Source organism: Rutidosis leptorrhynchoides, chromosome 1, assembly GCF_046630445.1.
Source record: "Rutidosis leptorrhynchoides isolate AG116_Rl617_1_P2 chromosome 1, CSIRO_AGI_Rlap_v1, whole genome shotgun sequence".
Taxonomy (NCBI): domain Eukaryota; kingdom Viridiplantae; phylum Streptophyta; class Magnoliopsida; order Asterales; family Asteraceae; genus Rutidosis; species Rutidosis leptorrhynchoides.
Window position 1 is genome coordinate 692,664,211 of NC_092333.1, and position 12,860 is coordinate 692,677,070.

General features: G+C 32.9%; 1 pseudogene; it reads right to left on the minus strand.

Moving 5' to 3' along the window:
* The window catches only part of LOC139852574 (exocyst complex component EXO84B-like), a 53,202-nt pseudogene extending 52,115 nt beyond the window's left edge, over positions 1 to 1,087 (minus strand).
* Positions 1,088 to 12,860: the final 11,773 nt, after the last annotated feature.

Genomic DNA, 12,860 nt, shown 5'->3' on the forward strand with positions numbered 1-12,860 from the left:
TTCATAAGTGCATTATAAACACATAAACACTTGCCATTAACTTTTTTTTTAATGAATGAATCATCGTTTCATGGTGTACATTTAACAAGCAAAAGTCATTACATTTCCTCGTCTAGTATGTATTCACATATTGGCAGGAATAATTCAACAAATGCAAAAGCAAATCTGGATAGATATAATATCAACTTCAAGCAACTTTATACTTCGAAATATACTTCCCAATAATACTAATAACGATACACATCGAATGTAGTCCATAAGCTTCACTTAGCTCATAGAGCCTAACAAATTAAGAGCATAAATGTGATTAAGCCATATAGTACGTCTCTTTTACAATGGCAAAATCGCACACCTACATGAGTTTTTTCACAAATATTTACAAATGTCCACGCCTAACTTCGAACACACAATCTCTTGGTTGGGCTCCTTTTCATAATGAGTCATGTCAAAGAAACTTATTGGAAGTGACTAAATAACCTCCTGCTATACGCTCAAACTAAGCATCACCAAACTTTAGTAAATTCATATAATGTAGCTAACAAACAAATAACATATGAGCACAGAGCACAGGGTAACGTAAACCTATTAGAGGTACAATAATCAAATAGCCCTACGAATGAGACAAATTTTAACTCTATGAGGGGAATCTACGTTGATCGAGCAGCAATCTTTACATCAAATTAAAATAATGCATATAACAAGCATAAATGAATCATTATTGAGACTATATATCTCTCTACACATTCTAAACTTGCACATAAACAGGCCAGATTAATAATTGTACAATCCTAAACCGCAACATAATGGCCGGATGTGCAATAATATTTACAATCTCCCACATTCCCTGCCACTTGTATAATTTGCTATTCCTCATTGACATTTCAAGACAGAATTTTTTTAATTTTAACCTAAAATTAAACGGATGTTAATGAACGGATTACGAACCTTTTGGTTAAGTGTAGCACACTTGGAGTGAACAAAACCATCGGCATCGAATTTATCGGACTTGAAGATATTGAAATCATCCTCAAAGCTTAGGCCCTACATGTGCACCGCCTCTTGACCTATGTGATATTTTCGAAGACATATTGCCGCCTAGTTGGTTACTATACGACTATAATTGTTTGTGCATGTCAACTTGAACAATTATGTGAAATCAAACACCACAATATGGATTTTATTAATTAAAACTCCAAATCCAAATCAAGATTATACAGATAACCGAATGATGATAAACAAGACAAGTGAAAGATAAGAACAAACAAAATTAGTGAATATCAAGAAGATAAACACTTGTGCTTGAAGCACTTAATCACTAACAGACTGAACAAGATAACAAGATCAGAATGATTGAAGAAGATCGGTCGTATTGAAGCAAGAGAAGAGCGTTCCCTTTTATATAGAACAGTGAAACCCTAGCAGACATCGATCATAAGCCAGCTCATATTCAGAAACACACTTTAGCCCCTTAAACTTTAGATAATACCAACACAGCACCAAGATACATCTTTATTCCAATAAGGACACCAAACTACAAAACAAGGGCAAGGATAGAAATAAGGATAAGATTGCAAATTAGGATATAATTTTAACACCCTCCCTCAATCTTATCTTTGTATACATTGATGATGCTCAACTTATCACTCAAAAATTTGTGTTGAGTTTTATTTAAAGCCTTTGTGAAAATGTCTGCTACTTGTTTACTAGTATCTATATATTCAGTTTTGATAACACCTGCCATACACTTTTCTCTAACAACATGAACATCAGTTTCAAAATGTTTAGACCTTTCATGAAACACAGGATTAGCAGCCAAAAGAAGGGCAGACTTATTATCACAAAAAAGTTTAACAGGTAGCAGGGTGTTTATTTTAAGATCAGATAGCAATTTTACAACCCATAGAATTTCACAAGTTGTAAAAGCTAGGGATCTATACTCAGATTCAGTTGAGGATCTTGAAACAGTAGGTTGTTTCTTACTTTTCCAGCTAATTAATGACCCTCCCAAAAATAAGCAATACCCTGAGACAGACCTTCTTGTTTTCAAACATTTTCCCCAGTCAGCATCAGAAAAGGCAACAATATTTAACATACCAGATTGTCTAGTAATGTGAATGCCTGCACCAGGACTCCCTTTCAAGTATCTCAATACTCTAAAAGCTGCTTTAGCATGTGATTCAAGTGGATCATGCATATATTGACTTAGGCATTGAACAGAATAGGAAATGTCTGGTCTGGTCAGGGTCAGATAGATTAACTTCCCAACAAGTTTCTGATAATCAGAGATGTTATCAAGTCTCTTATCATTTTCAGACTCATCAGATGCAAGCACAGAATTAGGTTCCAAAGGAGTAGCCATAGGTTTGGAATCAAGCATGCCAAATTCACTTAATAACTCAAGACAATATTTCCTTTGATTTAAGGATAACCCATCTTCAGTTTTAACTAACTCAATCCCAAGAAAGTACTTCAATTCCCCCAAGTCTTTTATTTTAAATTTGGACTTAAGAAAGTTTTTGACTTTATCAATTTCAGAATTATCATTTCCAGTGATAATGATATCATCAACATACACAAGTAGAGCTATAAAAATATCATCTTTTGAAAAAGTATAAAGAGAGTAGTCATTTGCACTTTGCACAAACCCATACTCAACAAGGAAAGAGTTCAACTTTTCATTCCATTGTCTTGGTGCTTGTTTAAGACCATATAATGACTTGGTTAACTTACACACTCTATTATCAGATTTATCAAAGTAACCATCAGGTAAAGTCATATAAACATCTTCCACAAGATCACCATAAAGGAAAGCATTATTGATATCAAGCTGGAACAGAGACCAATTATTTTTCACAGCTAAACTTAGAATACATCTAATAATGACCATTTTAATAACAGGAGAAAATGTCTCCTCATAGTCAATACCCTCCCTCTGGTCAAATCCCTTAGCAACTAACCTGGCCTTGTATCTTTCAATTTCACCATTTGATTTGTATTTTATTTTGTAAATCCATTTATTCCCAATGGGTTTTCTTCCAGGAGGAAGATCTGTTATAACCCAAGTGTTGTTTCTGTTTAGTGCCTCCATTTCATCATTCATAGCATTAACCCAACATTCATTTTGAGATGCTTCATAATAAGATGAAGGTTCAACAGTCTTATCAAGGTTTGAAATAAAACACTTAGTCACAGAATCCAGGTTATCATAGCAGACATAATTGCTTAAGGGATACAAACACTTAAAAGAAGCATAGTTATTTTGAGGGTAATTAACTTTGGTTTTAACTTCAAAATCTTTAAATTTAGCTGGAAAGGTTCTAGGTCTCTCTGACCTTCTCAGGGTTCCCTCATCATTATTATCATCATGGTCATTACCAAAATTACCAGAATTGCCCTCAGATATAGAAGTTTCATCTTCTTGTGTAGAGGTGGTATCACTACCTCCAGATGAAGACTCTTCATGACTGCTGTGATCATTATCACTGCTACCAAATGAAGAATCTTCATGGCTGTTATGATCAAGTCATCTCCTACATCATCATGTGTTCTCTCATCATCATTGGGGCTTATAGACTTGGGTTTTTAAGAAAAGGACTCAAAAAAATTTAAGTGATTTAGAACACTTTGACTCTCAGAAGTACTTTGATCTTTTGAGTTTAAATGAAGAGGAAAGACAGTTTCATAGAACTTGACATCCCTGGAGAACAAAATACTATTTAACTCTAAGCTAAGTAACTTATAACCCTTTTTGAAATTTGAGTATCCAATTAAGACACATTTTTCAGACATTTTTTCAAATTTATCACTACTATTTAAAATGGTTGCAAAACAAAGACACCTAAAGGCTTTTAAATGAGAGAAACTTGGTTTTCTTTCATAAGGGTGTATTCTTGAGTTTTTTTTATAATGGAAAGGAAAGAAAATGGAGGGATAAAATATTACTGAGTGATTCTCGAGTTTTTTTGTAAAAGAAAGGGATTGAAAGGAGAGGGTTTGAACTAATAAATCTTAGGCTTTTTAGAATGACTCCTATTCCGTCCAAAATTGGGGCGATAGTAGACGAAACCAAATCGTATATATGTATAATGACCATTGGGTCCTCAAAAGCTACAAGAGACAAATGTACTTGTTTGTCGTAATAGTTATCCGAAGTATTTTACAATACAAATGAGATCACTATGTGCATAGATTTCTCTTTTTTCTATATATTTTAGTGTACACTAAAATGGTTTTGTCATCTAGTATTACCGTATCATTCATGCTTTTGATTTTCGAAAGAGGAACTTGAAGACGACTGATGGTTATATCTATTTAATTACATCGTACAGATTTTTGTTATATCAATTTATTTACATCGTATAGATTTTTGTTAATTGATTATATTGTTGGTTAAATTTGGACTTTAAATTGATATTTTTTTTATTCGACTTCATTTTAGTTTGCGTTCGTTTAACTGATTTTAACAACTTAATTTCATGGTTGATGTATTTAAAGGGTATAATTGTAAAACTCATTATTTTGATTGGTTTGATTGTCTTTCCTTTTCTTGCAACTCAAAAATGCAGTTAACTATCTCTCTAATCTATAATAAGAAAAAAATTATGGTGTCATAGTTTTTTAAAAAAGTCTACATGGCTAAATTTCAACCCTTAGATGACTACTCAATTATTTAATCTCAACCCTTTAAATTAAGTATGACATAATTTAAGAAATTATAAGGCAGTTACATGTACTAATTACCCATATACCCTTAAAAGGGAAGAAAAATAAAGAATTGGCACGTTAAAATTGGGGAAAAGGTATTTTAGGAAATAATCCGTGCAATTGCTCTCATAAACTGCTCCTCATTCAAAACCGCTCTCAATAATCATCCATGACCATATGGATTCTGATAGATAAAATTCAATAGAAACCACGAAGCCTATTTCCCTCTCCGATCAAAATTAGGGTTCTTCAAATCAGATGCGTATCAATAATCTGAGATGCGGTTATGAAGACATGGCGAAATACGGGATGCGGAGATGAAGACACGTTGAATTATAGGATGCATATCGATAATCGATCTGTAATATGTAAGTCACGATTGTCGATTAGGCTAATCGATCAGTGAAAGACCTTCAATTCAGTTACTTTCAATTTGCTTAAATTTATGATCTTCCCTCTTCAGTTCAACATATCAGGTCGTTGTTTCATTGTAGGGAATGGAGACATGGCGCATGTCAAACATTGGGGAATGATATATCAAAAAATTTCGTCGTTTGAGGATAATTAAATGGTATTTGAGAAGTAGGAATATTCAGGTCAGATTTTTCTGAAATTATGGTGTATTTATTACATTGATTAACTTCAAGTTAAAGTTCAAGTTATGAAATTGCTTGAAGTGTTGATTTTAAATTAGGGCTTTTGATACAGATTTTGAAAGAAAAAAAAGAAATCAATATTCGTCTTACTCTTTCTGTGTCTCATGGTTGTTAATGGGTATTTTACTCTTGGGCATGTTGTGAATGAAAACGTTACTTTAATGTGAATATCTGTCCACATCTTATTATAATTCCCAATGTTTTTTTGTTGAAATTGAAAGGTTTGTCAACTTACATTGCATTTTGAATTGGTGTTTTTTACTACTTTATGTGTGGCTTTTAATGCACTCTATTAACTTCTTCAAATTGTTTCCAATTCCATAACTAATTTTAAAAGAGATACAATGAGAGTTTATACAATGATGGATTAATTATGTCATTCTCGTCTGAAGAAAATATGTAATGTTACAAATGGACATGAACCTGTTTGAGTGTTTTCTATATGTACCGTTATGAAGTTCAACAATATTAGGTTATGCTGCAAACCAAAATTGGGGTTTCCATAACAACAAGAAGATTATCGAGATAAAAAATTGTAGATTATCAGTTCTCGAACTATAATTGTAGAATTATGTTTTTGTGCTCAAATTTGATTATTTATTCTTAAATTTACATTTGTGAATTTGTAATGTGTTGCTAATAAAAAGTTCAATTACTGATTATGAACTACATCCTATGAAAATAGGTTCCTGTATCTTACATTACATTTGTGAATTTGTGAGTGCTTTTTATGTGTTGACCAGGAATGCCACAGGTAAGCAACTAACTATGGAGTTGCAGGGTCTACCTGAAGGACATAGTGAATCACATCGTTCAGTTATACAGATTTTGAAAGAAAAAAAAAAGAAATCAATATTCGTCTTACTCTTTCTGTGTCTCATGGTTGTTAATGGGTATTTTACTCTTGGGCATGTTGTGAATGAAAACGTTACTTTAATGTGAATATCTGTCCACATCTTATTATAATTCCCAATATTTTTTTGTTGAAATTAGAAGGTTTGTCAACTTACATTGCATTTTGAATTGGTGTTTTTTACTACTTTTTGTGTGGCTTTTAATGCACTCTATTAACTTCTTCAAATTGTTTCTAATTCCATAACTAATTTCAAAAGAGATACAATGAGAGTTTATACAATGATGGATTAATTATGTCATTCTCGTCTGAAGAAAATATGTAATGTTACAAATGGACATGAACCTGTTTGAGCGTTTTCTATATGTACCGTTATGAAGTTCAACAACATTAGGTTATGTTGCAAACCAAAATTGGGGTTTCCATAACAACAAGAAGATTATCGAGATAAAAAATTGTAGATTATCAGTTCTCGAACTATAATTGTAGAATTATGTTTTTGTGCTCAAATTTGATTATTTATTCTTAAATTTACATTTGTGAATTTGTAATGCGTTGATAATAAAAAGTTCAATTACTGATTATGAACTACATCCTATGAAAATAGGTTCTTGTATCTTACATTACATTTGTGAATTTGTGAGTGCTTTTTATGTGTTGACCAGGAATGCCACAGGTAAGCAACTAACTATGGAGTTGCAGGGTCTACCTGAAGGACATAGTGAATCACATAGTTCAGTTTAGGACAGACTATGTCTTAACTCTCTATATATGGTGTATATTCTACAACATAAATTGGTTATTCATGTATAACATGATTTTAATTTAATAACCCAGTTTGCGTTTTAGGCTAAAGCCAAATGGACAGAGGCATCGTACAGAGACCACACCTCTAGCTACTAATCAGCTGAAAAAACTTGTGTCTGCCTATGAGTGACCAGTAACTGAACCGGTAGCACCAAACTTGTTTTGTTATGGAAGGGATTGCATATGCTTTATCTTATACTCATCATTATCGTCAACAGCCTATTGCTCATCGAGAATTGTTATGTGGTAATCACTTTCCATTTAAACATACATAAGTAATTATCATTTTTACATATGCTTTATATATATGCAATGGTAAATGATTTGTAGATTACATCAATTATACAAAATTACATTTTTTTGCTCACTAATACATTCAAGGATTCTCATGTTCATTTTAAGAGTACTGATGTGACACACTATGCATTAGAAGAAGAGTTTTTAAAAGCCACTATTTCTTCGATACTCGGTACTTCCCCATATAGAAGCATACACACCATTACAAGGTATGTTATGTATGTTATGGTCATATATATATATATATATATATATATATATATATATATATATATATATATATATATATATATATATATATATATATATATATATATCTGTTATGGTCATATATATTTGTGAATTGCATGTGGTATGCTCCGAGTCCATTGTTAGCGTAAGTAAAAAAATTAACGAAAACACTATGCGTAAAGTTGGGAATGGACAAAAGTAAAGGTGTTGTACCTTTTAAAACATGGTATCATTAAATGCATAGTTGTGTTGTATTGAACTTCGCTATTATGAACAAAAAAATGTTAGTTTTTGTTATATGGCAACAAAGTTAAATGCTTTGAAAGACTAATCTAATACGGAGTATTCGTTTTGATTCTATTAATTGAAGTTCAAATTTTGGTATCAAGTTCAATAAAAAAATGTTAGTTTTTGTTATATGGCAACAAAGTTAAATGCTTTGAAAGACTAATCTAATACGGAGTATTCGTTTTGATTCTATTAATGTATATGGTATTAATATTATGCTAATCGTTAATATAACGATAGTTATTATCTAGGTTACATTTCAAAGCTTTCCTTTAGGCCACACAAAAAGAAAGAAAGATATGAAAATTCGAACGTGCACCAACAATCTCACTACATGGTATTGTTGCAATATCCATGTTCAAGGAAATTATCAAGAGATTTCTAAGGTAGGTCTTACACTCACAATCCCCACATATGTAACACGTGGTTTGGGCCAAGAAAATAATGGGTCGTTGCGCACATCTGAACCAAAGGTGCTAAACACATCACTGTTGAAGGTAAATTCTTGATCAAGCCACCTTCGCACCAGGTTAGTCATTAGCTTAATGAGGCCCCCTTATTTTGGAAAATATTTGCCAATTCATTGGTATAGAAGAAAAAAATTTAGAGTGTTGTTTTATTTATTAATAGTAGGCATATGCTAAATGTAGATTTATGATAAATGAAAGATGGGATTGGGTGTTAGTGTGATGATTTAGTTGCTAAGTGGTATGTATGGTGCACATGTAGCTACTTAAAATGGGTACAAATATTACCTTCGGACGTATTATATATGTTATATTCAAAAAATTTTATTGTAGCGAGTCAAAACATGTTGGTGGAGTTGACCGGTTCACTTTTTCTTTATGCAAAGTTTTAGCTATTTTTTGCTGAAAAGGTTGTTATAAAAGCCTAATTTTCAATTTCGAGATCTTTTAATTTTTCTAGATATGTTGACTCTACGAATTTATCTTGCTTGCTTTAGATCACATTCATGGTCAAGTCGTAAATCAATCAACACTATTTTTTTGTGTTTCTCTACCTTACTAATTGAAGTTTAAGATTTAAAAGCATAAAGTTGTATGGTAAGTGACACTTCTGCGGTTGCACTGGGTTGATGCTCCCTTTGTGCATAATTTTGTTTTTGATCTTTGTTATATGCACCTTTTATCATCATGTAGGTTTTAAATTCGTGCAAACGTAACAAGCTTTTATCTATGTAATCTACTGGACGTAGCGTACTTATGGACTAGATGATACTAACGTTCAATTAGTAGCAATGTGTAATATATATATATATATATATATATATATATATATATATATATATATATATATATATATATATATATATATATATAAGCAAATTTTTTTTTTTTTTTTTTTTTTTGTTTTTTGAAAAAACTTTGTTCACGAACATTATATATTGGTTGAAAATATGAACATTTAATAAAGACACTTTGTGATAAATGTTTTTATTTTGGCGGGAAAACGCTCGAAGAAGTAATATATAACAATTATCGTGTTTTTCAAGCGTATGTTGAGGTTTTAGATATTAGAGTTTAGATATTAGGGTTTATAGGGTATAAATATTAGGGTTTAGAAATTTAGGGTTTAGGGTTTAGATTTAGGATTTAGATTGAGTTTTTAACACGAACGGTTTAGAGTTTAGGGTTTAGGGTTTAGGATTTTTAAAATAAACCCAAAACACTAAACCCTAAACCCTAAACTCTAAATCAGGCTAAATTTTACTTCAGAAAACATGAAAAAAAAAAACGTTTACATTCTTCACGAACAATATTATCTTGAATGTTATTTTTGTCGATCGTTTTCCTGTCTAAATAATAACATTCATTACGAAGTGTCTTTTCTAAATGTTCATATTTTCGTGTGATCTTGATGCCGGAAAAAAAAAATTCCAAAAAAATGAAAAAAAAAAATTTCTTTCTCCCGCTTTCCCCCGATTGGTTACTTCCCCATTGATCCTGCCCCTATATATATATATATATATATATATATATTATTTAGACAGGAAAACAATCGACAAAAATAACATTCAAGATAATATTGTTCGTGAAGAATGTGAACGTTTTTTTTTTCATGTTTTGTGAAGTAAAATTTAGCCGATTTAGAGTTTAGGGTTTAGGGTTTGGTGTTTTGGGTTTATTCCATAAACTCAAAACACCAAACCCTAAACCCTAAACTCTAAACCGTTCGTGTTAAAAACTCAATCTAAATCCTAAATCTAAACCCTAAACCCTAATATCTAAACCCTATAAACCATAATATCTAAAACCTCAAAATACGCTCGAAAAAAACAATAATTGTTATATATTACTTCTTCAAGCGTTTTCCCACCAAAATAAAAACATTTATCACAAAGTGTCTTCATTAAATGTTCATATTTTCATCCAATCTATAATGTTCATGAACAAAGTTTTTTCAAAAAATGAAAAAAAAAAAATTTGCTTCCCCCCGCTTCCCCCCGATTGGTTACTTCCATCTTCATCCTACCACTATATATATATATATATATATATATATATATATATATATATATATATATCTTGAACCTGCATACTATATAAGAAATGGAATGGGGCCACACACTTTCTAATTTGGATTTGAACAGTTAATTGAAGAAATTGATACTTGATGTTTGTGTTACTGATATATGATGAATAACAGGTTTTCATAGCCATGGTCGATGGTGTGTTTTTATCTTGAGTGATCGTCAAGTTGTTCTTATAATTGAATGTCTTACTAAAATCATGGAGACTTCAAAACTTCAAAAGTAATTTTGGAAGGAGCTGATCTGAGAAAAAGATCAGGGTTGAAGCTGCAATAAAGGAAGCCACAGATAAAGAGACTGCTACTAAAAAGGAAAATTAAGAGCTTTTGGCATACAATAATGTTTTACAACTACAACTTCAAAGGTTTGTTAATCTTATTGAACCACATTGACACTGCTTATGGTTCAAAGTGGGTATGTTTTTGTACTGCTCTGTGTGGGTTTGACCTGAACCACTTTTTATGAATATTAGATTGTTTTGGGAAAAACTATTTGTGTCACAAATATGATCAGAATAAGTAAATGATTTTTATAATGCTTTAGTATTTTTGTGACCATTGGACCGGCATGAGTCGACTTACAAACATTACACCAACCAAACTGACTAGAACCTGATCCACTCATACCAGACTTATTTTTCTGTTTAAACCCACCTGACTTCTTACCACAAAATCCTGATTGCTTACTTGATTGCTGAACAGATTGACCACCCGATTGACTTTCTGATTTTCCTCCAAAAGATCCACTTTTCGAACTTTCTCTTTTCGCTGCCATTATATCACCTTCTGTAACTTTAGCCATCTCATGAGCCTGTGCCAATGTGGTTGAAAATCTCGCAACTGTTCTATATTCTGGCTTAATCACCCGCATAAAATGCTGAATCTAATCTTTCTCAGTTGGTACCCACTGTTGAACGAACCTTAGCTTAGATGTGAAATCTCTGAAAACCTCATCAATCGTCATGTTTTCGGTCATTTTCATACTCTGAAACTCAGTTTTTAATCTTTCCATCTCATACTCAGAACAATACTGCTCACGAACCTTAGCAGCGAACTGTTTCCAAGTTATCTGACTGATCTGTTCTTTGGGTAAATACGCAGTAATAGAATCCCACCACTCCATTGCTTCACCTTTGAGAAGCCTACTAGCAAACAGTACCATAGATTCAGGCTCACAAAAACATGCTTCCAACGCTCTCTCTACTTCTCTTAGCCAATTAAGGGTCATTGTAGGGTTTGTGTGACCACTGTACTCAGGAGGTTTGCAGTCCATAAACTGTTTATAGATACACTTCCTTCTTGTCTCAGAGACTTGAAATGGGTACATCATTTGATTAGGAAAAGTCTGGTTAAACGGAAATGGCATTTGATAGTTTTGATAGGTGGTTTGAGGAAATTGTGACTGAGAACTGCCACCCGCTTGAGTATAAAAGTTAGGAGGAAAGGTTGCATTCAACGCAGTGGTATTAGGGTTCCATTGCGCCCGTTCTTGTTCCAATTCCTTAATTTTCTCTTGAGCTTCTAGTAACCGACTTTGAAGTTCTATTACTTCTTGAGAAGTTTCTTCTTCTGAAGACACATGTCCATCTTCGTCAGGGGCTCTAAAAGTACCAGTTCCAGGGACAGTAGGGCCAGTAGCGTTAGCTTCGTTATCTGTTATTGCTGCACTACCACAACACTCACACCAAAGCTTAGTATAAATTCTATTAGTACTAACAACTAACACATATCCTGCCCTAATACTCACTTAACCCATCCCCAGCATGTTATGTTTGACATGACTCTTCTAAGTTTGAGAACATGACATATAGATCACAATGCACATGCTACCAAACTCAGCTCTGATACCAACTTGTGACACCGCTAAATTTTGTTTTTTTTTAAACGTACGTGGCGGAAGCATTATATTATTTAAATAAGATATCAACATTTGTACAAACCGATGTTACGTGTCATTACAACAAATTCCATACGTAACTGGAAAAGACGTAAATACATTAAGTTTTCCAAAGAACATAGTTCAAACTATAAAAGACCACATCAGAGTTAACCCAGTCAAACATAACATCATCATGCCCGTCTTCTCCCAAAAGCACTATCTACAAAAGCTAACAACCTGCAGGGAGGAGATGGAGGGGAATTAGCACGAAGCTAAGTGAGTACGACTAACTACAGGCCATAGCATACATAACTGTTATACTAATCATGTCACAATAGTCTAACACACAAACATCACCCAAGTGCCGTCTACAGAGACTCTGGCGGCTCGGCCAAACCATTAACCACCAGCTGATCGGACTGGGGCTTACCAGAAGTTCCTGCACCACCATATGTATATACATAATCCACACGCGATGGACGCGTCATTCACATATATATACACCACGGCTGTCTAGGCCACCACATGAGGAACCCAACCCGTAGGTTGATCTCTCCTACCGAGGCCACCACACAATAGGGACGCACTGGGCTCC